This window comes from Scyliorhinus canicula, chromosome 6 (genome assembly GCF_902713615.1).
Source record: "Scyliorhinus canicula chromosome 6, sScyCan1.1, whole genome shotgun sequence".
NCBI classification, from domain to species: domain Eukaryota; kingdom Metazoa; phylum Chordata; class Chondrichthyes; order Carcharhiniformes; family Scyliorhinidae; genus Scyliorhinus; species Scyliorhinus canicula.
Window position 1 is genome coordinate 57,242,439 of NC_052151.1, and position 25,746 is coordinate 57,268,184.

Here is a 25,746-nt window from a genome sequence, read left to right on the forward strand (position 1 = left end):
CCGCACGCATGCGTATGGCCTCAACCGGGACATTGGCTTCATTTCGCATGACATTCATATAATTTTGCATCATTGACTTTGTCTATATATGAGTTTGTGGAGCCCACCTCTTCATGCACCTGATGAAAGAGCTGTGCTAGTGATTCCAAACAAATCTCTTGGACTTAAACCTGGTGTAAGTCCATTGCACAGTAAGACCTCTTACTGTGCAATGCCAGCATCGCCACATCAATTTTAACTGTGTACAGGAACAGAGAAACCTTGGGATGTATGTACTCAAATCTTTGAAGGAAGCACAAGTTGAGAAGGCTTTTGAAAATGTACATGTGACACTTGGCTTTCCAAGACGATTCAGCCTTCAATAAACTGTGGCATCAAGTGTTTGACAACAAAGATCTTTGCAAATCCACAAAAGTCATATTGTACAGAGCATTTGGCATCACCATACTCCTGTACTGCAACAAGACCTGAACTATATAACACCAACACAAGAGTGCTAGAGAAATTCCACCTGATTAATGCCTTTATCGGATACTCCAATTGCTGACGATTCAATGAGAGGACCATCGAACAAATGCTAGTACCCTTTTTGGAGGCAGCCTCTTAAGCATTCAGGGAAACCCCTGAAAAATCAACTTTTATTGCTGGTTGCTTTGTCAAACGACATTTCCCCTGCCAGGTTATCCGAGAATCATAGAATTTGCAGTGCAGAAGGAAGCTATTCAGCCCATCGAATCTGCACTGGTCCTTGGACAGAGCACACTACTTAGGCCCAAGGCTCCATCCTATGCCCATAACCCAGTAACCCCACAAACCTTTTTGGACACTAAGCAAAATTTAGCTTGGCCAATCCACCTAACCTGCACATCTTTGAACTGTGGGAGGAAACCAGAGCACCCGGAGAGCACCCACGCAGACACAGGGAGAAGGTGCAGACTCCACACAGACAGTGACCCAAGCCGGGAATCGAACCTGGGATCCTGGAGCTGTGAAGCAACAGTGCTAACCATTGTGCTATCGTAGCACCCAAGGTTATGCTTTCTCAACTCTCCAATGGCCATTCTTGCAGTGGAGGACAAAGAAAACATTTCATGCATGGAGGCTCTCCATGAAGTGTGGCAGTATTAACATTAATGACTTGAAGGTACTTGCTACCGATCATTCAAAATGGAGGCTACTTGCCCATCAGGAGACATCAGGCTTTGAGTTAACATCTTAAAGATGAGGCAGAGAGGTGGCAGAAAAGGAAGCAAAACTGCACGAAAGGGAAAATGCTGGAAAATCTCAGCAAGTCTGGCAGTATCTGTAGGGAGAGAAAAGAGCTAACATTTCGAGTCCAATGACTGTTTGTCAAAACTGCACTCCAGATCCTGCAACCCCATGATACATCTTGGTCTCTGTTCCCAAAGATGTGCAGATTGAGATTAGGCCTGTTTAATCACATTCAGACCCATGGCAGAAGCTTGCACCCCTGAGTAGACTTCATTCTTGAATTTAGGGACCAACCACCACTAAACCTTTTGCAACCACTTGTTAGATCAAAGCTTGAGTACTGTGTCCAATTCTGCGTACCACACTTTTGAAGAAGGATGGCAAAACCTTGCAGAAGGTGCTGGGGAAACTTTCTGGAATGTTATCAGGAATGAGAGGCATCATGGAGAGACTGGTGAAGCTGAGGTTGTTATCCCACTAGAGCAGAGAAGATTAACAAGATAATTAGCAGAGTGCTTTGGAGAAAGGGCAGAGAATTGAGACTAATTGGATAGCTCCAGAAGACACAATATAAACTGATTGGCAGAAAAACAGCGCACATTTTTGTGGAAACATTTTTTTACACAGTGAGTTGTTGTGATATCATAGAATTTACAGTGCAGGTGGAGGCTATTCGGCCCATCGAATTTGCACTGGCTCTTGGAAAGAGCACCCTCCTCAAGCCCACACTTCCACCCTGTCACCGTAACCCAGGAACCCCACCTAACCTTTTGGACACTAAGGGACAATTTAGCATGGCCAATCCACCCTAACCTGCACATCTTTGGACTGTGGGAGGAAACCCATGTCGGCAGCATGGTAGCACAAGTGGTTAGCACTGTGGCTTCACAGTGCCAGGATTCCAGGTTCGATTCCCGGCTGGGTCATTGTCTGTGCGGAGTCTGCACGTTCTCCCCATGTCTACGTGGGTTTCCTCCGGGTGCTCCGGTTTCCTCCCACAGTCCAAAGACGTGCGGGTTAGGTGGATTGGCCATGATCAATTGCCCTTAGTGATCAAAAAAGGTTAGGAGTGGCTACTGGGTTACGGGGATTGGGTGGAAGTGAGGGCTTAAGTGGGTCGGTGCAGACTCGATGGGCTGAATGGCCGCTTTCTGCACTGTATGTTCTATGACACGGGGAGAAAGTGCAAACTCCACACAGACAGTAACCCGAGGCTGGAATTGAACCCGGGTCCCTGAGGCAGCAGTGCTAACCACTGTGCCGCCCGTGGTGTGATGTGCACTGCTTGAAAGGATGATGGGAGCACATTCAAAGGGAATTGGCTAAATACTTTTAAGGGAAATAAACTGCAGTATTATGTGGAAAAAGCAGAGAATTGGGATTGATTGAATCATGCTACTAAAATAGCCCTAAAATAGCTGGCATAGGCATAATGATCAGAATGCCCTCCCTTACTTATCATTCATGACCCTCCCGCACTGTATCATTTATGACCCTGTGTCTAAGTAACTTTGTATTTCCAACATTTTCTTCTATCAAAATTGTCTTTCGTAACACCTGCATGAAGCTGAAAGCTGAGTGACTTTACTATCAGATTGCTCTGGATTTCTTGATTATAGTGGGCAAAATAGCAACTATAACATCAAATAAATACCTGACCGTAATCATAGATACAGTGTATGAACATTACTGTTGAACATTCTTCCTGGAAGTACCATAGTCCTTATCTAAGGATTTGGATACAGTATGTCAAAGTGGCAATCCCAGCTATCAGACTATCCACACATGTTGCATCTGGTTTTGTTCCTCATGTTGCCACAGGGTGGTTGTTCCCTACTTCTAAAGATTCCCTTGGAGTCTGCAAAAGTAGCTACTTGCAGAAGTTTATGTGTGGCAAACACGGCAGTAATTGAATGGCTAATTAGCAGTACAGCAACACAGACCGCAGCATGTGTCGGGACTGGGGCAAAATCAAAGGCGACACATTAAAAACCTCAAAAGGATCCTTCTGAACCACTAAGTACATGGCAGAAGGCGGATTACGGATTTTGGTCACCAATGGGGATTGTAATTCCTGAATGTTGCTTTCACACAAGGGGCTGGATTCTCCCAAAATGGGACTGTGTCCCCACGCCAGCGTAAAAACGCTGGTGTTTTACTCTGGAGATTCCTGGGGAAAAGTGCAGCTGATTCACTGACCTGCAGCGTGCTAGCAGGGACCCAGAGAAATTCACGCAACTTTAGCTGAGGATTCAGGCCCCCGCACTTCCAGTTTTGAGTCCGCGCATGCGACGGCAGCAGCCGCGCCGAGCGCCATGGCGGACTCAAACCGTGGAGCCGCACCGATAAAAGAGATCCCTCGATTGGCCGCCCGCTTGAAGATCTGACCGCGTGAATCTGTCCCCCGGCCGCCTATAAGCCTCTCCCCCCCCCCCCCCCCCACACCCAACGTAGTCTACACCCGCCACACGAGCATCCCGACTGGCGATAGGTGGTTAGTTCCATGCGGTTGAGAACCGGCCGGTCAGGAGCAGAGGATTGCTGAACTAGCCTCTGGCAATGGTCCCCCAGCCGCACGGACTACTCCGCGAACACGCCAATTCTCGGGTCACGGATAATCAACGGTCCCATGCCGGACCCAAATTTGGTGTGAAATTGGATTCTCCGCCCCCATGCTGGAGACGATTTTGGTGCGGGGCTGCGGAGAATCCAGCCCAAGATATTTCCCTTTGTATCAGTGAAGGAATAGGGATAGGCTGACACACTTGTGGGAGAAATAATTTATTGCTTCATTCTGTGGAAAAACTGCTTTCTGCCCAACTTTCCGAGGATAGTGGAAAAGTTCTGTAAATAATGTTAAGGATTAAAAATGTTAAATTAATCCACAGGGAGAATGTTGATAGAATGGGTCTATAACTGGCTTTTCCCTGGTCTACCATCTGCAGGGATGAGCTGGTGAGTTTTGTGATGGTATATGATTGTTGCATATATGTGTGATCGACCCACGGTCAAGGATACCAGGAATAGGCCATCTGCTTACCCAACACCAGTGTCATGAAGGCTGGGGCATTCCCTCCATCAGCCACCTTTTTACTGTAATAAGCTCTCGATATTGCTGTAGCATTCGTCATTCGACGCTCAAATTAGGCAGGCCGAGCCTTGCATTTTGCGTAGCTTGCCCTATCATAGAATCAAAGAATTTACAGTGCAGAAGGAGGCCATTCTGCCCATCGAGTCTGCACCAGCCCCTGGAAAGAGCACCCTACCTAAGCTCCCCCCCACCCCCCACGTAGCCCCACTTAACCTTTTTGGACACTAAGGGCAATTTAGCATGGCCAGTCCACCTAAGCTGCACATCTTTGGACTGTGGGAGGAAACCGGAGCACCCGATGGAAACCCATCCACACACGGGGAGAACGTGCAGACTCCGCACAGACAGTGACCCAAGCCGGGAATCGACCCTGGAGCTGTGAAGCAACTGCTTCACATGCTCCCCTTGATTATCATGCTCATCAAGATTAAATAAACTGGTGCATTTTAAATGGTTTTCCACAATGAGTCCTTTTAAGGTTGTCTTGATTTGTTTTAGGGGTTGAGGCACTTTAATAGGCCTTAAGTCGGCCCAGCTGTGTTTCTTTTTCAATTAAGTTCAATTCGTTTACATCAATGATTTATTTTGTTTCTTTGTATTTTCAGTGCCAACCTTTACATGGAATTTAAATATATATTTAAGGATTTTAGGCTGGCGGAGTGATATAACCCTGCCCATTATATTTTAGCTGTTTTGAGTTGTTTTTTGTCATCAAACGAAAATGTACTCTGCATTTTTTGTATCCTTATTCCTGAGAGCTGCAATTATCGCAGCAAGCAAGGTTTGCCTGAGGAGGATCGGCGTGTTTATAGATTTGAAGAAGGAAGACAGTGATCCAAGGAGGGATTAGAAATAAACGTCAGTCAGTCTGTTTTCTCCTCCCTTGCGCAGAGAGCTGTTGAAGATGAATGCATGCAGAGTTCTCCAGTTGCACCTTCAAGATAACATCTGTGACAGCAAAGACTGCTGGCAGTTGCCAAGGTGATAACAGGCTTAAACATCTCTGCTAGTGGATTATTCGGAGCTGTCTACTCTAATATCTACCAAATGAAGCAATTGGAAATGTGTCCATGTGTTTAGCGAGCAATAAAAAGCATTGTTTACCATGACAACTATTTATTGTATTCCCAGGGAGTGATCCCTGCTGTGTGAAATTGGCACCTTACTTTGGCTGGCAGGTTTTCCTCAATTTCAGCTCATTATGAGTGACACCCTGGGTACACCCTGCTTTCCTACTTGTGTGGCAATGAAAATTGAACATTGGCCGTGTGGACGCAGCTTCAGAGTTTTAAGTGCAATAATAGCTTCATATTTCTGATGCCCCATTACAAGCTTTTCTCCGGCGCAGTATGAACTTTCATGTCGATGTGGGACGTGCTCTCAGTGGGCGCGATTTTCCGGCCTCATTGCGCTCTCACTCGAGTGAAAATAGACCGGTGAATAGCGGGGGAGGCCGAAAACGAGAACTGCACCAGGGCCAAACAGTTTACGAGGCAACCGGCCTGCTCCCGTAGCTACCCATGGGGTATGTCCTTACCCATCTGCCCCACTGACCACCCATAACCCCCTCCAATGCCAAGGTCTCTGGCTGTGTAACTGAAGGCCATTGCTAATAGGGAATTGGCAATCATGGTTAAGTGAGGACTTCACACATCTCAAGTGGATTCCCATGGGTGGGTGGGCCATGTAGCATGTGGGAGCCATTGCCCAGCATCCACAATCAGACTGTGAGGCCTGGACACTGTTTTTTAACACTGCAGGAGGCAACACCACACACGAGCAACATCCGAACACCCAGGGGATGGGTCACATCACTCCAGGGTGCTGGGACTGTTTCGGCCCTGTCAGCGGATCACTGTTGTGGACACGGAGGAGCTGAGCGCCAGTGCTCCTCAATCAATGCCATAGTCTAACATCGGCCTCTCTGCTGCGTGCCCACTCACAGCCCATCACCTGCACGCGTTGTGCCGGGGAGGGGGTTGGGGCAGGGGGGATGCCTGGAGAGATGGGCCAAGGATTCAGAGGTCGACCCACATTGTGGAACAAAGTGACACAGGCGCCATACTGGTTGTGCTGAAGTGTGTGTAATGTGTTCTAGAATTCCTCACACTCCCGATGGTGTTGCTCCCCATTCCCCCCCGTGCCCCTCAGTGATCCTCTATGTCATATGCCTCTGTGTCATCTGGCGTCACCAGCCCTGGTGGCTCATCGCAGCCTGCACCATCATATTGACACCCTCTGCGATGCTCCTCAGTGATTGGGACATGCTCTGCAGTGCCTCAGCCATGCCAAACTGTGGCTGGGACAAGCTCCGCAGCGCCTTGGCCATTCCCATCTGACATGTCCCACAGTATTTCATCAAGGCCCGCCTGGTACTGGGTCATGGCCCCCAGGGAGTCAGATATTACCCCAAGACACTCTGCCACTGACTGTGCGATGCCTTGGACACCTCCACTAATGGTGCTGATGTCGTGCACCAGGCTCTCCACTGCGATTGCCACCCTTGCAGTGTTGGCCTTGGTGCCATGCATTGCTGGCAACATCTCCAGCGCCCGTAGCCTTTGGGACTCCTCCAATCGGCTATCGACCTACTGGAGTGTCGCTGACATCTCCCTCTGAATGTCCTGACCGCACCCTAACGTCTCCCATCAGCTCCAGGTAACTCTGTACCAGGGGCTCAGCATCAGGCTGGCACCCAGCTGGGTCCTGGGGTCCAGCAGATCTCCGACTGCTGTCTTGCCTGGGGGTTCCCACCTCCACCTGATGCAGCTGTGTGGTGCTCAACACATTGTTCCCCAGAACAATCTGTTCACCACTAACGTTTCCACGGAGGTGTGTGTATCTGCGCTGGTGGAGGGTGGGGATGACAGCTGTCATGGCTCGATCGTGTCTTCCTCGGAGCTCCTCTACGAGGTGGACTACTGGGAGGCCGGAGAGGGTTCCTCCCGGGATGGATCGGCTCCATCGGCTGGAGGACTTGTGGGAGAAGGGCCATGTGATCAGTGGGAGGGATGGGTCAGTCAGTAAGGCAATAACAACTCACATTTGTCAGGTCCTTCAGGTGGAGCCCGGAGGTTCCTCACCTCTGCGACATCCGCCAGCCTCTACGTTGGTGATCGCCCTGTCCCTGGCCACTCCAAACACTTCCAGGGCCTGCTCCTTGAAGGAGGTGAGGATTCATATGTCCAGCACAGCTCCGCCAGTCTGGGCCCTCGCCTAATGGTTGTGGGAGAACTTTTCCTGAGGAGACACAGAGAGGGCATCATTAGCCACACGCGTGGTTCACAGTGGTGGGAAGGGTGTGTGTGAAGGAAGGCTTGAATGGTGAGGGGGGAGGGGGTGAAGGGAGGTGTTATAACCTGCCTGATTACTACTTGCTGGGGACTAATAGCAATCCCACAATCCTTAGTGAGTATGAGTTTCCCCAATGAGCGTGCAGAGAAATCATTGGCAGAGTCACCTGCATAAATAGAGCTGGCCAGTATGGAACCAGCTAGAGAGGAGTGACAGTGGTGGAGTACTGCTGCTGTTGTACATATGTAATTGTAAATAAAATTATTTCTTTTGATTCTACAAACCCGTACTGGATTATTCGTGGCCGTCACAAAAAGTGGCTGTGATGCGACCATCAATTCACACGAGACGGAGAGTTGAAGTGAACTGTGGCTTTAAGCAGCTAGAACAGTGCCTGCCTGCGACTGCTGTGTACTGAGATCCGCCTGCAGGGCAGCAGCTCTATATACCTCCACTAGGGAGCAGAGCCAGGGGCGGAGCCCACAAGGGCACCAATATGATACAATACGGTGTAATACATACAATGGTCCATAGATGGAGCCCGCAAGGGCAACAACCTAGTGCAATGCAATACAGTGGTGAATGGCTGCCATAATACATTCACCACATTCACCCCCTTTTAAAAAGTCCAGCGGGGCTGAAGTGGCTCACAGGTTGAGTCTGTCTGGCACCCTGATTGTGCGCTGCGATCGCCTGAGCTCTGGTTTCGCTGCGGGCACGGGTGTTGAACTCGTCGATGCGGGCATGGGCGTGGACTCTGGGAGCGTGTCTTATGGAGCCTCATCCCTGTGGGTCAGCGATGGGGGAAGGGGGTATAGTAGGGGGTGGGAGGCCATTTAGGGGCAGGAGGGCTGTTTGGTGTAGGTAGGGGGTGGTAGGTGATGGTCATAGGGGATCCTGCGGGTGCCAGGTCCCGGAGGAAGACTGTATCTTGTCGGCTGTCGTGGTGCACCACATAGGCATAATGGGGGTTGGCGTGAAGGAGCTGCATCCTCTCGACCAGGGGATCAGAATTATGGTTCCTCACATGTTTTCGGAGGAGTACGGATCCCGGTGTCGTCAGCCAGACTGGAAGCGAGACCCCGGAGAAAATAAAAAGGCGGTCATGAGGGGTCTAGTTCGTGGCTGTGCAAAGAAGTGATCTAATGGAGTGGAGCGCGTCGGGGAGGACCTCCTGCCAGTGGGAAACTGGGAGACTCCTAGACCGTGGGGCCAGGAGGACAGCCTGCCATACCGTTGCGTTCTCCCTCTCCACCTGTCCGTTTCCCCAGGGGTTGTAACTGGTAGTCGTGCTCTAGGCAATGCCCTTACCGAGCAGGTACTGATGCAGTTCGTCGCTCATAAACGAGGAGCCTTGGTCAATGTGGATGTAAGTGCGGATACCAAACAAGGTGAAGATACTATGTAGGGACTTAATGTCGCTGGCCGGGGTCATGTCGGGGCAGGGGATTGCAAAGGGGAAGCGGGAGAACTCGTCAACGATGTTGAGAAAGTACACGTTGCGGTTGGATTGGATTGGATTGGATTTGTTTATTGTCATGTGTACCGAGGTACAGTGAAAAGTATTTTTCTGCAAGCAGCTCAACAGATCATTCAGTACATGGAAGAAAAGGGAATTAAACAAAATTTAATTTACAAAATAAAATTTAGGGGAGGGGCCCTTTGAAGTCGATACTGAGGTGCTCAAAGGGCCGGGATGCCTTCGGCAGGTGGGCCTTATCGGGTCGATAGAAGTGCGGCTTACACTCCGCGCAGATTTATCTATCCCTGGTCATGGCCCTGACCTCCTCGGTGGAGTAGGGCAGGTTGCAGGCCTTGATGTAGTGGAGAAGCCGGGTAACCCCGGGTGACAGAGGTCGTTGTGGATGGCCTGGAGTCGGTCATCTTGCACGCTGGTGCATGTGCCACGGGGCAGGGCATCTGGGGGCTCATTGAGCTTCCCAGGATGATACACTATATCGTAATTATAGGTGGAGAGTTCGATTCTCCACCTCAAGATTTTATCGTTCTTGATCTTGCCCCGCTGTGGGTTGTCAAACATGAAGGCTACCGACCGTTGGTCGGTGACGAGGGTAAACCTCCTGCCAGCGAGGTAGTGCCTCCAATACCGTGGCAATATCTGCTTTGATGCGGCTGAAGGCCTGGCGGGCCTCACCTGCCAGTGGAAAGATGGTGGCTTTGATCAGTGGGCGGGCTTTGTCCGCATAGTTAGGGACCCTATAAATGATTTGGAGGAAAATGTAACTGGTCTGATTAGTAAGTTTGCAGACGACACAAAGTTTGATGGAATTGCGGATAGTGATGAGGACTGTCAGAGGAAACAGCAGGATTTAGATCATTTGGAGACTTAGGCAGAGAGATGGCAGATGGAGTTTAATCCGGACAAATGTGAGGTAATGCATTTTGGAAGGTCCAATGCAGGAAGGGAATATACAGTGAATGGGAGAACCCTCAAGAGTATTGAAAGTCAAAGAGATCTAGGTGTACAGGTCCACAGGTCACTGAAAGGGGCAACACAGGTGAAGAAGGTAGTCAAGAAGGCATATGGCATGCTTGCCTCAATTGGCCGGGGCAGCTGTATAGAATCTTAATTAGGCCACACTTGGGAGAACAGTGTTCAATTCTGGTCGCCACACTACCAGAAGGATGTCCAGGATTTAGAGAGGGTGCAGAAGAGATTTACCAGGATGGTGCCTGATATGGAGGGCATTAGCTATGAGGAGTGGTTGAATAAATTTGGTTTGTTCTCACTGGAACAACGGAGGTTGAGGGGCGATCTGATCGAGGTCTAAAAAGTTATGAGGGCATAGACAGAGTGAATCGTCAGAGGCTTTTCCCCAGGGTAGAGGGCTTAATGATTAGGATTAAGGTGCGAGGGGCGAGGTTTAGAGTAGATGTACAAGGTAAGCTTTTTACACAGAGTGCCTGGAACTCGCTGCCGGAGGAGGTGGTGGAAGCAGGGACGATAGTGACGTTTAAGGGGCATCTTGATAAATATATGAATAGGATGGGAATAGAGGGATACGGACCCAGGAAGTGTAGAAGATTATAGTTTAGTCGGGCAGCATGGTTGGCACGGGCTTGGAGAGCCAAAGGGCCTGTTCCTGTGCTGTACTTTTGTTCTTTGACCCCTGGGCATATTAGGAAAAGAACCCGAGGCATCTTTTCAGGGCCTTGGTGCAGTGGGGGAGGGGGAGTTGCAGGAGGGGGCGCATACGGTCTGGGTCGGGCCCTAGGACTCTGTTTTCCATGACATAGGCGAGGATGGTTGTGCGGAAAACACATTTCTCCTTGTTATAAGTGAGGTTGAGGGCTTGGGCGGTTTGCAGAAACTTCTGACGGTTCACGTCGTGGTCCTGCTGGTCATGGCCGCAGATGGTGATGTTGTCCAAGTACGGAAATGTGGCCCACAGCCCGAAATGGTCCACCATTCGGTCCATCGTTCTTTGGAAGACCGAGACCCCGTTGGTGAGGCTGAAGGGGACCCGGAGGAAGTGGAAGAGGTGGCCGTCTGCCTCAAAGGCCGTGTAGTGGTGGTCCTCCAGGCGGATTGGGAGCTGTGGTATGCAGATTTCAGATCCACCGTGGAGAACACCTGGTAGTGTGCGATCTGATTAACCATGTCGGCTATCCGGGCGAGGGGGTACGCATCGAGGTGCGTACAAACCTGTTTATGGTTTGACTGTCGTCTACAACCATCCAGTTCTTTTCCCCGGTCCTGACGACCACCACCTGAGCTCTCCAGGGGCTATTACTGACCTCGATGATCCCATCACACAAGAGTCGCTGGATCTCGGACCTGATAAAAGTCCTGTACTGGATGCTGTACCGCCTGCTCCTGGTGGCGACGGACTTACCGTCGGCGGTGAGATTCGCGAAGAGCGGGGAAGGGTCGACCTTCAGGGTCGCGAGGCTACAAACGGTGAGAGGGGGTAGGGGCCTGACAAACTTTAGGGTCAGGCTCCTGAGGTTGCACTGGAAGTCCAGTCCCAACAGAGGAGGAGCGCAGAGATCGGGGAGTACGTATAGCTTAAAGTTTGCTCCTTCGACGCCCTGCATCGCAAGGTTCGCGACAGTGTACCCTCAGATCTGCACTGAGTGCGATCCAGAACCGAGGGAGATTGTTTGAAATGCGGGGGAGATTTGGAGGGAACAGCGCCTTACCGTGTCTGGGTGAATGAAGCTCTCCGTGCTTCCAGAGTCAAACAGGCAGGGCGTTTCGTGACCATTGACCCGGACGGTCATCATGGAGTTCCTGAGGTGCTTTGGGCGTGACTGGTCGAGTTGCGGGTAGCTGGCGTGGTCAGAGGTGGTGGGGTGGTAGCAAGATGGCCACACCCGTCGGTCGCACATGTTAGGCGGCATTGAAGATGGCAGCCAAGATGGCGGCCCCCGTCGGTCACACGTGTCGGGCGGAGATGAAGATGGCGGCCAACATGGCGGCCCCCATGAGTCGCAGATGGCGGGCCGCATGGGAGATGGCTGCCAAGGTGGCAGCCCCCGTAAGTCGCACGTGTTTTGTAGAGTCGAAGATGGCTGCCCCCACGGACAACACGAGGCGGGTGATGGCAAATCGGCTGGCGATCCTTCATTTGTGGTGAGAAGCACTTGGGGCCTCATTAAGTGGACCAATGAACGTTGAATAGCTTTGCCGGCCTCGCTGGGCCGAGCGCTGGGAAGCTCACGGCAGTTCCCGCTCGCTACCACACTTAGAAATCTTTCTGGAGAATCGCGCCCACTGTCTGAGAATGGCACTTGCTAAACTGCACCGGTGTGAGAGGAACCCAGTGTGAAGTTAATTTTGTGCTTTAGATAAGCAAATGCTGGACAGTCCTACCTTGCATTTCTCCTACCCCTACACCCATGTTGGAAAGCCTACCTTGTAATGCGATGTGCCATATTTCCACTGCTCCCGACCACTTCTGTGTAGCTCTCTTGTGGCCTCTGAGGAGGTGGAGACGGTCTCCTGGCAATAGCTGAGATGTAGGTGGCTGTCAGCACACCTCCAGAGATACTACACCAGCATTTACTGAAGGGGCAGCCTTGATCACTGATCCCTGCCACACCGGTTCTCCATCAGCCAGGGAGGCCAATGATGGTGGTGCCCTATGAGGTGTGCCGCACTCCACCTCCTTGGTGACTGTCTCGGCCCTTGGATGGAACTCCAAATGGCTGGAGGGTAGCACTAATTAGGGTGAAACTGGCATCCTCTCTCAACATCTCTGTGTTATAAGCTGATGGTCAAGGTTACATAGTGTGGCATGCATCCTGTGCAAATGTCAGTGCGCAATTCCTGCTTGTACTCCAGTACCAAGCTCATCACCCAGCGCCACCCTATCTAACCACGTGTAAGGACCTAGAGTCACCTCACTATCTGCACTGGTGGAGGGCCTGCATGTGAAGGAATCTGTGTAAAGAAATGCAGCACAATGAAGGGGTATTAGAGGAAAATACGAGTTTAAAGAATTTAAAATGATTCACTTTATTCCTAATGAGACATCCAGGCCTGTACAGGCTTGTGTCTTTTTACAGCATGAAGTGAATTTCTGATGAGAGGCGTGCAACCATAAACTGCACATCAGCATTTTGTTGTTTGGACTCTGTCAGGAACAACACAAATGTAGGATTTGGCGAGATGAGTTTATACTGATAATCCTTAACTACACTCAACTGGACTTTTAGAACCGAAACACAACTCGGGAGCACAGTGGTTAGCACAGGTTAGATGGATTGACCATGATAAATTGCCCTTCGTGTCCACTAAGGTTAGGTGGGGTTACTGAGTTATGGGGATAGAGTGGAGGCGTGCGCTTTAGTAGTGTGCTCTTTCCAAGAGCCGGTGCAGACTCGATGGGCCGAATGGCCTCCTTCTGCACTGTAAATTTTTTGTTTCTAACCTCATTATAACCTTTTAAAACACAGATTCCTGTCCAATGGAAATTAACCACCACCACTGCATGCTCGCCTGGATTTCCCAGCACTAATCTGACTTATTGTTTGACAGATTTATACATTTTCTTAGAATCAAAACGGGCTGTCCTTGAGGAGAAATTAACAATCAACTGAAATCTGGAACATAAAGGGGCGAACCTAATTTGCAAAAAAAGATACCACGTCTATAGGTAAGTAATTAGCTATACAGCCTCAAAAGAAGTATACCTACTGAGAGGTATACAAAACCAGTCCAGACCTTAAGATATAGGAGCAGAATTGGGCCATTCGGCCAATCGAGTCTGCGTCACCGTTCGATTATGTCTCTTATATTTCTCAGCCTATTCTCCTGCCTTCTCCCCATAACCCCTGATGCCCTTATTAATCACAAACCTATCTATCTCTACCTTGAGAGTGACTTGGCCTCCACAGCTTTCTGTGACAATGGGTTCCACATATTCGCCAACCTCTGGTTATAGAAATTCCTGGTCCTCTCAGTTTTAAAGGATCATTCCTTCAGTCTGAGGTTGTGTCCTTGGGTTCTAGTCTCTCCTACTAGCGAAACATCTTGTCCGCATCCACTCTATCTAGGCCTCGCAGTATTCTGTAAGTTTCAATGAGATATCCCCCTCTTTTCCCCCAGCCCCCATCCTTGTCAGCTCCAATGAGTACAGACCCAGAATCCTAAACTGCTCCTCATATGCCAAGCCCTTTATTCCCGGGATCATTCTTGTGAACCTCCTCTGAACCCTCTCCAAGGCAAGCACATCTGAATCTCAATGAGGGTTTAGGCCATCCAGAGGCAGGATAGACATGGTCTTTACGGCTCGCCACCTCCAAGAAATATGTCTCAAACAACATCAACCTCTCTACATCGTGTTCTTTGACTTGACGAAGGCCTTCCACTCTGCAAATCGAGAGACACTCTGGAAGGATGGATGTCATCCAAAATTCATGACCATCGTTTGCTTACTGATATGCAAGTGGTAATCTTTAACGCTGAACCCATTACAGACCCTTTTACAGAAGTTAAGCCAGTTGCTTAAAAAGTGGCCTCATGAAATAGAGGAAGAATTGGTTCTGTATTACAGAGTACGCAATGCACTTGCAACTGAATTGCATGTGGGACTTGGAACAGTTGTCCCAAAAGCACCGCAGCTGTATGTATTACATCTTCATCTAAAAAGAAAATACTGCCAATGCTGGAGATCTGAAATAAAAACAGAAAATGCTGGAAAATACCTCAGCAAGTCTGGCAGCATCTATGAAGATAGAAACAGTCAATATGATTCTTTCATACTCAGGACATCTTGTGCATGAAGGACACCTTGGTGTTATTCAGATGAAACGAGATCCCCGTGAAACCATCTGGTGGGCAGTAATTGATTGCTGTATAGAAGAGTTTGTTAGAAACTGTGTAGTATGTACACTATGATCTGTTAAAGTGGCCTGAACTCTCCGGCCGTTGTCATTCACGTTTCCCCCTGGCAGCACACCCACCATTCATAAGCGGCGGGAAGATAGAATCCCGCTGCCATCGAACGGTGTGCCGCCAAGAAACATGCATCTAGGGAACCGGGGAATCCCGCCCACTGTCTCCTACACCTGTACAACCAACACTTTGGCCAACAGAACCATAGCAATAACTCCAAGTCAATATTTTTTGGAAAATTGCAGGCAGCCCCCAGTAATCAACATATTTTCCTTGTTCATGATCGTAACAAATGAGTGGAAATCGCCGGAGCAAATTCCATGAACACCACTGCAGTCTTTGACATTCTTCATCGGTTGTGCAGAAAATGGGGTTTGCCAGAGACTGTTCAATAACCAATAGAATACAATTTGTTTCCAGTCAGTTCGCAGATTCCCTAGCAGGTTACCGAATTCACCATCATCTGACATTGCGCTACAACCTGCAATCAAATGGTGACATTGATTGATTCAGCAGGGTGATGAAGGACAGTCTAAGAGCTGGTATATCAGGTAAAACATTTGAATGATCCATTTGCACCCTACTTTGCACATATTGGTCTATCCTACACTCTGACTGGAAAGGCACCGCCCGAACCTTTGATCGGTTATAACATTGACCATTCTTAAGTTTTCAGTCAATGAGATGTCAGAGTGAAAGCAGAAGAAATTGCAATTCAACTAGGTAAAGCAAAAGAATCCTTTGAAAAATGAACAGGTGCAAGGGAACCATGGTTTGAAGTTGGCGATCAGGTTCACATCAAATGACCAAATCATGACGACAGACTTGCATCATATCTATCAGGCTCGAAGCAGACAAAGCGATTGCTCAGTGCCAGTGCTTATCTGATAGTTGACAACACAAACTGAAATGCAAGATGCATGATAGTGAGCAGACCAGGTTATTTTGGATAGTGATTATGAGGATACGTTTCCTTTTCCGAGGAACAGCTGTGATGCTGATGATCCATCTTATCAATCTAAGCACACAGTACCATAATTGCAAATCCGTGAATCTAAATGCAGACACCAGAGTCCTTTGTTCCAACTCCCTGGGCAAGTACACGGTCAATTCCAACCCCACTTCACCCGGAGTCACAAAACAAGTGACTTGACCAATAGTTTTCATGAAAATACCCAAAGTCTTTGGCCCTTAGCTTCCCAATAATTACAGTCACCAGGTTTGTTACTGTAAATGCAATTAATTACCTTTTATTAATAACAAGAACTTAACGAAATATGCAGTAAATACAACTGGTTAACTATTATCTAATTCCTAATTTCCCACTTCAACTTGCCTCTACACACACAAGAAGACAAACAGACACAGAGGGGAAGAGAGAGATAAAAATCACAAGTAAAAGTAAAAAGAGTTTTTGTTTCAGGTGGGTGTTTCCAGCACCTTACTCCTTTTCCAACGTTGCCTTCAGCACTCACAGCCTTTCTAAGAGGAAGAAGGTCCTGGTCTTTGTTTGAAGCCTGTAATGATTCCCCCGTAGATTCATTCATTCAGGTTCTCTGCAGCTTCAGAAATACAGCACTCACGGCCTTTCTGGAGAAAACACAAAGGAGAGAGAATAGGTCCTTATCCCTGTGCTTCCAGGAGTAGAACTGAACTCTTTGGGACTCTGAAAATCATTCCATTAGGACAGGATCCAATCACCACCTGTTACCGGGCAGAGCACAGCCGTTTGGCCAATTCATTGGCAACCAGCCAGTTAATCAAACTAAGTTCCACCCCATCTCGCTGATGCCGAAAAGTCTGAGGCCTCTTGTTAAAACTGGCAGAGACTATCAGTGTTCTCACCTGAAGCTTCTGAATTCCTCACTCCTCTTTGCTGCTTGACATAAAGACACATATCCATTAATCATTCATGGGTCAAACATTATAACGGCAAAAGAAAAGAAAGGGGAAATAAAGCCATGAATAGGACTGACCCTTATACCTTTGAATCTGAAGGACTATTTCTGTATGTAAGGAAAACTGACAAGCTAAATTGGAAGAAATTACTTGACATATATACGTTTTGTTGTTGACGGTGGTTCTATAATTACCGAGCTTCGGGTCAGTGCATCTGGAGGGTATCCCAAAGATGCACTGGAGAGCCCCCCTGGCCATTCGGAACTTCCCAAGTAAGGAATGTACTGCAATTGCCCAGGAAATTCAAAATGAAGGGAAGGCTTAGTCTTGACTTGGAAGAAAATATGGCGGGTCTGATTAGCAAGTTTGTGGATGATAATAAGATTGCAGGAGTTGCTGATATTGATCAAGATTGTAAAAGAATACAACAGGATATAGATCAGCTGCAAAATTGGGCAGAGAAATGGCAGATTAAATTTAACCCAGACAAATGCGAGGTGATGCATTTTGGTAGATCCAATTTACATGGGAGCTATAAAATAAATGGCAGAACCATCAGAGCATAGAAAACTCTTGTCAGTTTTCCTTACTCGTGATTGGCACAGGCTTGGAGGTCTGAAGGGCCTGTTCCTGTGCTTCTTTGTTCTTTTATGTATTCTGCATAAAAACAGCTAAAGGGATAAACTACAACAAATTTGTGGGCCACTTGTCAGTTTGTGACTCATGTGATGTTCATGCCGTCATCTTTGTACGAAGCTGACTCAAATTAAGTTGGAATCTCAAACATCTGATGATTGAGTAACTTGATTAACAGGCAGGGCAGAACAAGCACAAAAACACGCCAGAAAGAAGGCAAGTCATGATGGTGTAAAGTGCACCACAACCACTCCTGCTGCTTCATGAAGTGATGTGTCAATTTTCCAAGTAGTTCATTACAATATGAATCATTTTCTTTCTAAGTTGACGTGTCTGGTATTAACCTGTAGTCATCAAACGTTCTGTCACTTTTGACTTGGAAAGGACTAAATTGCGGCACATTTAAAAATAAAGCTATTACCAAAATAACTCTATTGACTTGTGGAGGCAATGATGCAATGAAGTATAGGACATAAATTGAATGAAAACTTTAAAAAACCTGAAAGATGACTGTGTCGGTTAAGACTCTAGGCCACACAAACACTAACTTCCCAGCCATTTAGAAATGCCACTGTTATCCTCATGGCAACTTATTAATTTAATTTAATTGTCCTCTTACAGTCGCAGAAAAAATATTACCGTGAAAACATTTAATGAAAGTATTGCTATTACATAACTAAATGTTTTTGTCGGTTCTCTTACCCAGCTGTATTGTATTTCAAATTCAATCATTTCTAATTGAATTCCAGGTGTCCCTCGGTGTTGTATCCCAGCATTAATCCATTTTTGCCACTTAGCACGCACTGAATACATGTTTCCAGTGGGATTAATTGAAGATTGCTGTTGCCGCAGTTTATAATGCCACGTTCCTTGTTGCCTGCTCAAATCTAAAGGTCACTTTGCAACTGTGCCAGTGTCCAGTGCAAAGCAATACTTCACAGGTCAGCATTACAATTTAAGCAGCAACATGGAACCTGCATCTCAAGCCAGGTCGGGGTCCTAGCTTGAAGTTACACCGCACAACTATTTTACAGTGCAAAATACATTTCACTTTGCACCGTACTGCGCCTGTTTTTCTGTCCTTGTGCTCTTCTCAGGAGAATCAAGCACAGGGCGCACACATTGAAAATTCAGCATTGCACCAGCCCTTTGCAAATGAGACAGGACCTTCCAAATCTGCATTAGGAACCAGGGCAGGTGGGATGGGGCAGGGGAACGGTGAAGTAATCTGGTCGCAATTGGGAGAGACCAGCTTCCTTAATTATGAGTGTTGGAGTAGCATTCCTGCCCCTCTTGGTCCACAAGGAATCTTGAAACAAAATTTTCCAGATTTGGTTGCTTCCTCCGGCCCACAACCCACCTCCTCACAGGTCTGGCCTGACACAGAAGCCGTCACTACCTTCCCCCATCAATGCTTCAAACTAAGACCATCCAGCGGGGAAAATAAAACAGCAAAACTTGGAAATTACGGGTACTGGTCCAGTTTAAATTGGAGTTCCATTTAGAGATCGACAAGATCAGTTCAGACCAGTGCCAGTTATTTCCCGAGTTTTACTGGTTTTTCCTTCTAGCCGAGATGTTTGGACTCCTCTGCATATGTAAAGAGGGAGCCCATTAGTTTTCCTGCAAATGTCACGTTTACCTGCTCAAAAGGTTAAGGTCTGGACATGGCAGAGAGGCAGTGGGTTAGAGGGGGTATGTGACTGGGTACATTTTAACTGCACCCCCCCCCCCCCCCCCTTCCTCCAGCTGGGCGAGTGGGCAGATTTAAAATCAAGGGACATCATTTATTCAGTTTTTCCTGTAGCTTTTCATCAGGAGTGTAGCAGATCTCCCAGCTCCAGGCATGAGTCCACTTCTGGCCTTGACCCCGTTTCAGCTGCCCAGTTTGGAGTTGCCAAAAGGGTTAGGCTCGCTCCCTTCATTCTGTTCTGACAGCATTCCTTAATCCCAATCCCAGTCAAGAGATGTTTACATTCCCTGTTCCAGCCACCATTCAGATTTTTCAAAGGGTTTCAATTAGTACTAATTAGTACCAAATTATGGTCAGTTCCACGCAGTCACTCCACAGTCAGTCCACCGGGATGCAACTGCCCAAAGTCTTTTCACATTTTAAAACCTTCGTAGATGGTGACTTTTTAATTCCAACAGTTTTGAGGCCGGAAATCAATCTACATTCTGAGCTGAAAGTACAATATTCTAATCTAAACCCATCTATTAAATAACCCCCCACACATTTGAATCTTATAAATAACATCTGCGGGGACAAAAAATCTTAAGTATTAAAAAAATCACGTCATTGTCATGTGGCAGTGCCTCAAACTGTTAACTAGAAATCTAACCCCTGAGTGGGGGAACATTGTGTCACATAGATGACACTTAGATTATCGCTTACATAGGCTGAGAAAACATTTCTAATATCTCCCTTAGATGCACAATACAGAAGTATAAAGACAAATTAAAATGGGTTTGGAAAAAAAATCCTGGTTCAAATGCAGCATGACTAATCCACAACAGCATGTTGGCAGGCTCAAATAAAAACATGTTATCTGCTTTAGAAAGCCCACTAAAGTCTCTGATGCAATATTCTATGCTTCACAGGATAATAAAATTCTAGTTTCTTTTGAAAGCTATTAACAAACGATGAAGGGGATTACTTTTTATCACTAATCATTGTGCTGGAGCCTGTTGGTTTGCTCCTTGTTTTTTCAAGGTTTTTCTCAACCTTTGAATTTTAATTGTGCATGTTAAACTCAGTGGGATTCCCAGTCATTACACTGTTGCAAATGAAAATCGTAATTTTTTTTTACCAATTGCAGACAGTCTGCAATCCATGTGATGTTGTTCTTTTTTCTTTGCTCATTTTTTCCACAGCTTTCAGGGTCAGGCCTTCATGAATACTACTGCAAAGCCAGTGCTAACATAATTGATCAGACTATCCTGGTATTTATACATCCTTAATCTTTGCTTAATCGATGAGGGTGGCTAAGAAAAACAGAACTATATATTGTCTTTCAGCACAATATAAATTGATTCTTTATCATTTAGCAGGTACTTGCATGAGTTACATCCCTTTTTTTTCCATTATAGAAAGACTTCATTTCAGTTCAGGCTACTCAGTGGCAAATTCCACTTGGTTACAATAGTATTGAGGGAAGGTGTCATGATATGCAGACACACACATAATGATATACAGGCAGGCACAGACAAGCAGCTAATGGACACAGAGAACAGGACATGACCAATAAGCAGGCAGGACACTCAGGGGTGGGATCTGACTATAAAAGGCACGAGGCACTGACACTCCGCCTCTTTCCACTGATGAACATCTAGAGAGTCAACCAAGGGTGTTGTTACAATTTCACACCTCCACCACGTGGCTAAGAGCTAGTCTGGTTCAGTCAGACAGAGTAACCACACTTAAGTTAGCAGAGAGTCAAATTCACAGAGAACTGTGCTAACTGCTATTAGTTCAATAAACCTGATTGAACTAACTTCAAGATCTGGAGTATCTTTTTGATCTAAGCTGAATCCAGTTGCAGCCAGTGTTATACCTGTGTACCTAACACAACATAAAACCAGGTGACTACTAATTTAAGGTAGCTTACCTCAGTCTGATCTGTGACGACCAGCAACTGTGTCCCGGCACCATGGAGAAGATTCAGGCTCCTCACCAGCTCAGGACCTTCGGCAATCTCAGTGCCAACTGGTGGACATTCAAGCAAAAGTTTCTGCTGTACATCGAAGCCTCAGACCTCAAGGGTGCGTCTGATGCAAGAAAGATTGCGCTTCTCCTCTCAACAGCGGATGATCAAGCTATCCAACTCTTCAATTTGTTTTACTTCACTGAATGCCAGGACAAGACAAAGTTTCAGACCATCCTGGACAAGTTCGATAGTCACTGTGCAGTGGACGCCAATGAAATCTTCAAGCGCTACATATTCAAACAACGTCTTCAAGGAAAAGATGAATCTTTCAATGTCTTCTTAACTAGCCTCCGCCTGCTAGTGCTGTCCTGCAACTTTGGTGAAATTGCTGACTCCATGATCAGAGACCAAATCATGTTTGGAGTTCACTCTGATCCTCTGAGAGAGCAGCTTTTAAAAATCAAGCATATGACCCTGTCAGTCGCGATTGAAACATGTACAGTGCATGAGCACGCAGAAAATCGGTATTCCAAATACAAATCGGCTGAAAATGAGAAAATTGCCTCTCACAAGGCAGAGAGTGTGCAGGCCATTTCCCGGATGCAACGCCTCAGCATTGAAGACAGCGGCCATTTCGTGCGCTTTTCCCAGAGCCCACGCATGCGCGATGCGAACGGGATAACAAAGCGGCTGACACCCACACTGCGCAGGTGCAGGCGTCTGCCGACCGCACTGCGTATGTGCAACGATGTACACTGCGTCACAACGCCGACGTCATGACGTGCCTGAACCGCGGCAACGCCCACTTAAAGGGACACTGCCCTGCAAGAGGCAGGCGATGTTTAAACTGTGGGGAGCCTGGAAACTATGCAGCCTGTGCAGGTCTCCACCACGAGTCAGAGGCCAGCGCTCCCAATTCCGATGATGGCGCGTCCAGAATGTGCAACGCCGATTACAGGATTCTGATCCTGGCAGTACAACGGATCCAGAGTGCGAGTGCCTGGAGTCCGCCTACCGAGTGGGCATCATTACTACACGTGAACATGCCACACCAAACTCATCTCGCATTCAGTCCATCCTCGCTGTGGATTTGGAGGATGAATGGCGTGTGGTGACGCAGGTCAACCGCTGCTCCATCCAGTTCAAGCTGGACACAGGTGCTTCTGCCAACCTCCTCTCACAGGCAGACTTCAAACGCATCAAGAAGCCCCACACGCCAAGCCAGTGGTCCATGCACCACGCCAGGTGCCGCTCCGCTGAAGGAGCGCCTGAAGGAACAGCTCAAGGAGCTGCAGGAACGGGATCATTTCCAGGGTAACCGAACCGACTGACTGGGTCAGCTCAATGGTGTGTGTTAAAAAACCCTCTGGAGACCTGCGCATCTGCATTGATCCCAAGGATCTCAACCAGAATATAATATGTGAACACTACCCCATCCCGAAGTGGGAGGAATTCACCAGTGAGATGGCACATGCAGGGTTTTTCACGAAGTTAGATGCGTCACATCTGGCAAATCCAGCTGGATGAGTCTAGCAGAAGGCTCTGCACCTTCAACACACCGTTTGGCAGGTACTGCTATAAACGTATGTCGTTCAGCATCGTCTCGGCATCAGAGATATTTCATCACATCATGGAGCAGATGATGGAGGGCATCGAAGGGATTCGTGTGTACGTGGACGACATCATCATATGGTCCACGATCCCTGAAGAGTATGTTTCCCGTCTCCAGCAGGTATTCCGCCGTGTCCATGCTAATGGCCTGAAGCTGAACAGGGCCAAATGTTGCTTTGGCTTGTCGACACTCAAGTTCCTCGGAGACCAGATCTCTCAGCAGGGCGTGCGCCCGGACACAGACAAGGTCAAGGCCATCGCAGCCATGAAGGTCCCGGAAGACAAGAAGGCAGTATTGTGCTTCCTGGGCATGGTCAATTTTCTGGGCAAGTTCATCCCAAACATAGCCTCACACATCACGGCACAATCAATTGCACAAAGACTCAGATTGGGTACAACTATGGCTTTATTGCAGTCAGATGCGTGGCCTCCTACTGCAGCTGGCGAAATGGCAGATCAATGGAGGACACGCATATTTATACGGCTCCTTGTGGGCGGAGCCAGCCGGCAGGGGCTACAGGCGACCTGTAGTACAGGTCCCTACCTTACATCCCCTAATACAGATGTACACAGTGGTTCACCACATTCACCCCCTGTTAAGAATGCGTCCGGCGGGGGTGGTGTGGAATTATATACAATGTTGCGAATTATAAAATGATTGGGGAAGGAAAAGAAATGTCCATTTTGACGGTCCGGTGCCCTTCAGAAGTTCAGTCGATCCGATGCTTTTACAGTTCGCTGGGAGCGACGTAACGGTGGTGGCGATGTCGGTGCTGGTTCGCCGATGTCGGTGCTGGCGGTGCTGGTGTTGGCCAGTAGTCGGATGATCCCGGCAGCGTGCCGAAATCTTCTTCGTCCTCTTGTGGGCAGGGGAAGGAGGGATGGACCTGGTGGGGTTAATGTTGGTAGCGCCGGGGGAGGGGAGGGTGGTGCATGGGTTGGGAAGTGTGTTGGAGTGGAACCTGAGGGAGCCAGGTCCCTGAGGGAGACAGTATCTTGGTGGCCGTCGGGGAACTCTACATAGGCATACTGGGGGTTGACGTGGAGCAAGTGTACCCTGTCCACCAAAGGGTCCGCCTTGTGGAGTCGGACGTGCCTATGGAGCAGGACCGGTCCTGGAGCTGCGAGCCAAGTCAGGAGCGACACCCCGGATGTGGACTTCCTGTGGAAGGTAAAAACACATTCATGGGGTGTGTTATTTGTGGTGGTGCACAGTAGAGACCAGATGGAGTGTAGTGCATCAGGGAGGTCCTCCTGCCAGCGAGAGGCTGGGAGGTTCCTGGACCGTAGTGCCAGCTGGACGGCCCTCCAAACCGTCCCATTCTCCCTCTCTACCTGCCCGTTTCCCCGCGGGTTGTAGCTGGTCGTCCTGCTGGAGGCGATACCCCTGCTGACGCAGCTCATCGCTCATGAATGAGGATCCCCTGTCACTGTGGATGTAGGCGGGAAAACCGAACTGAGCGAAGATTGTGTTGAGGGCTTGATGACGGTGGCAGACGTCATATCGGGGCATGGGATGGCGAAGGGGAACCTGGAGTACTCATCAACCACACTGAGAATATACGTGTTGCGGTCGGTGGAGGGGAGGGGCCCTTTGAAATCCATGCTGAGGCGTTCAAAGGGGCGGGAAGCCTTCACCAGGTGAGCACGGTCCGGCCTGTAGAAGTGCGGCTTGCACTCCGCACAGACCTGGCAGTTTCTGGTGACTGCCCGTACTTCCTCGACGGAGTAGGGCAGATTGCGGGCTTTGACGAGGTGGAACAGTCGTGTGACTCCCGGGTGACAAAGGCTGTCGCGCAGGGCCCGGAATTGGTCTACTTGTGCGCTGGCACATGTACCTCGGGAGAGGGCGTCTGAGGGCTCGTTGAGCTTGCCGGGGCGATACAAGATCTCGTAATTATAGGTGGAGAGCTCGCTCCTCCACCGTAAGATTTTATCATTTTTGATCTTGCCCCCCTGTGTGTTATTGAACATGAAGGCTACCAACCGTTGGTCAGTGAGGAGAGTGAATCTCCTGCCGGCCAGGTAATGCCACCAATGCCGCACCACTTCAATGATGGCCTGGGCCTCTTTTTCGACAGATGAGTTCCGAATTTCAGAGGCATGAAGGGTACGGGAAAAGAATGCCACGGATCTGCCTGCCTGATTTAGAGTGACGGCAAGGGCGACATCTGAAGGGTTGCTTTCTACTTGAAAGGGCAGTGTCTCGTCTACTGCGTGCATCCCGGCCTTGGCTATGTCTGCTCTGATATGGGTAAAGGCATGTTGTGCTTCGGCCGCGAGGGGAAATTGAGTGGACTGTATGAGTGGGTGGGCCTTGTCCGCATAGTTTGGGACCCACTGGGCGCAGTAAGTACCAAAAGAACCCAAGGCAGCGTTTGAAGGCCTTGGGGCAGTAGGGAATGCGGAGCTCCATGACGGGGCGCATGCGGTCGGGATCGGGCCCCAGAAGTCCGTAAGCGGGTCGTGCGGAACACACACTTCTCTTTATTATACGTAAAGTTGAGAAGAGTGGCGGTGCGGAGGAATTTAGCGACGTTGGCATCGTGGTCCTGCTGATGATGGCCGCAGATGGTGACATTATCTAAGTACGGAAACGTGGCCCGCAGACTGTACCGGTCGTCCATTCGGTCCATCTCCCTTTGGAAGACCGAGACCCTGTTAGTAACGCCGAAGGGAACCCTAAGAAAGTGATAGAGCCGACCGGCCGCCTCAAAGGCAGTGTATGGACGGTCCGATTTACGGACGGGGAGCTGGTGGGAGGCGGATTTCAGGTCAATTGTTGAGAAGACCCGGTACTGCGCAATCTGATTGACCATATCAGATATGTATGGGAGGGGGTACGCGTTGAGCTGCGTGTACCGATTGATGGTCTGGCTATGGTCCACAACCATTCTGTGTTTCTCCCCCGTTTTTACTACCACCACTTGGGCTCTCCAGGGACTGGTGCTGGCCTCGATGATACCCTCCCGAAGCAGCCGCTGGACTTAGGA

The 25,746-nt window shown here is 48.6% G+C and overlaps 1 long non-coding RNA gene across 1 annotated transcript; it reads right to left on the reverse strand.

Moving 5' to 3' along the window:
- Nucleotides 1–16,226: 16,226 nt before the first annotated feature.
- On the reverse strand, nt 16,227–18,428 carry LOC119967160. The gene is made up of 3 exons (XR_005460929.1): nt 18,198–18,428; nt 16,806–16,836; nt 16,227–16,550 (listed from the first exon to the last, which is right to left on the reverse strand). It is a non-coding gene; the product is annotated as an uncharacterized LOC119967160 (long non-coding RNA).
- Nucleotides 18,429–25,746: the final 7,318 nt, after the last annotated feature.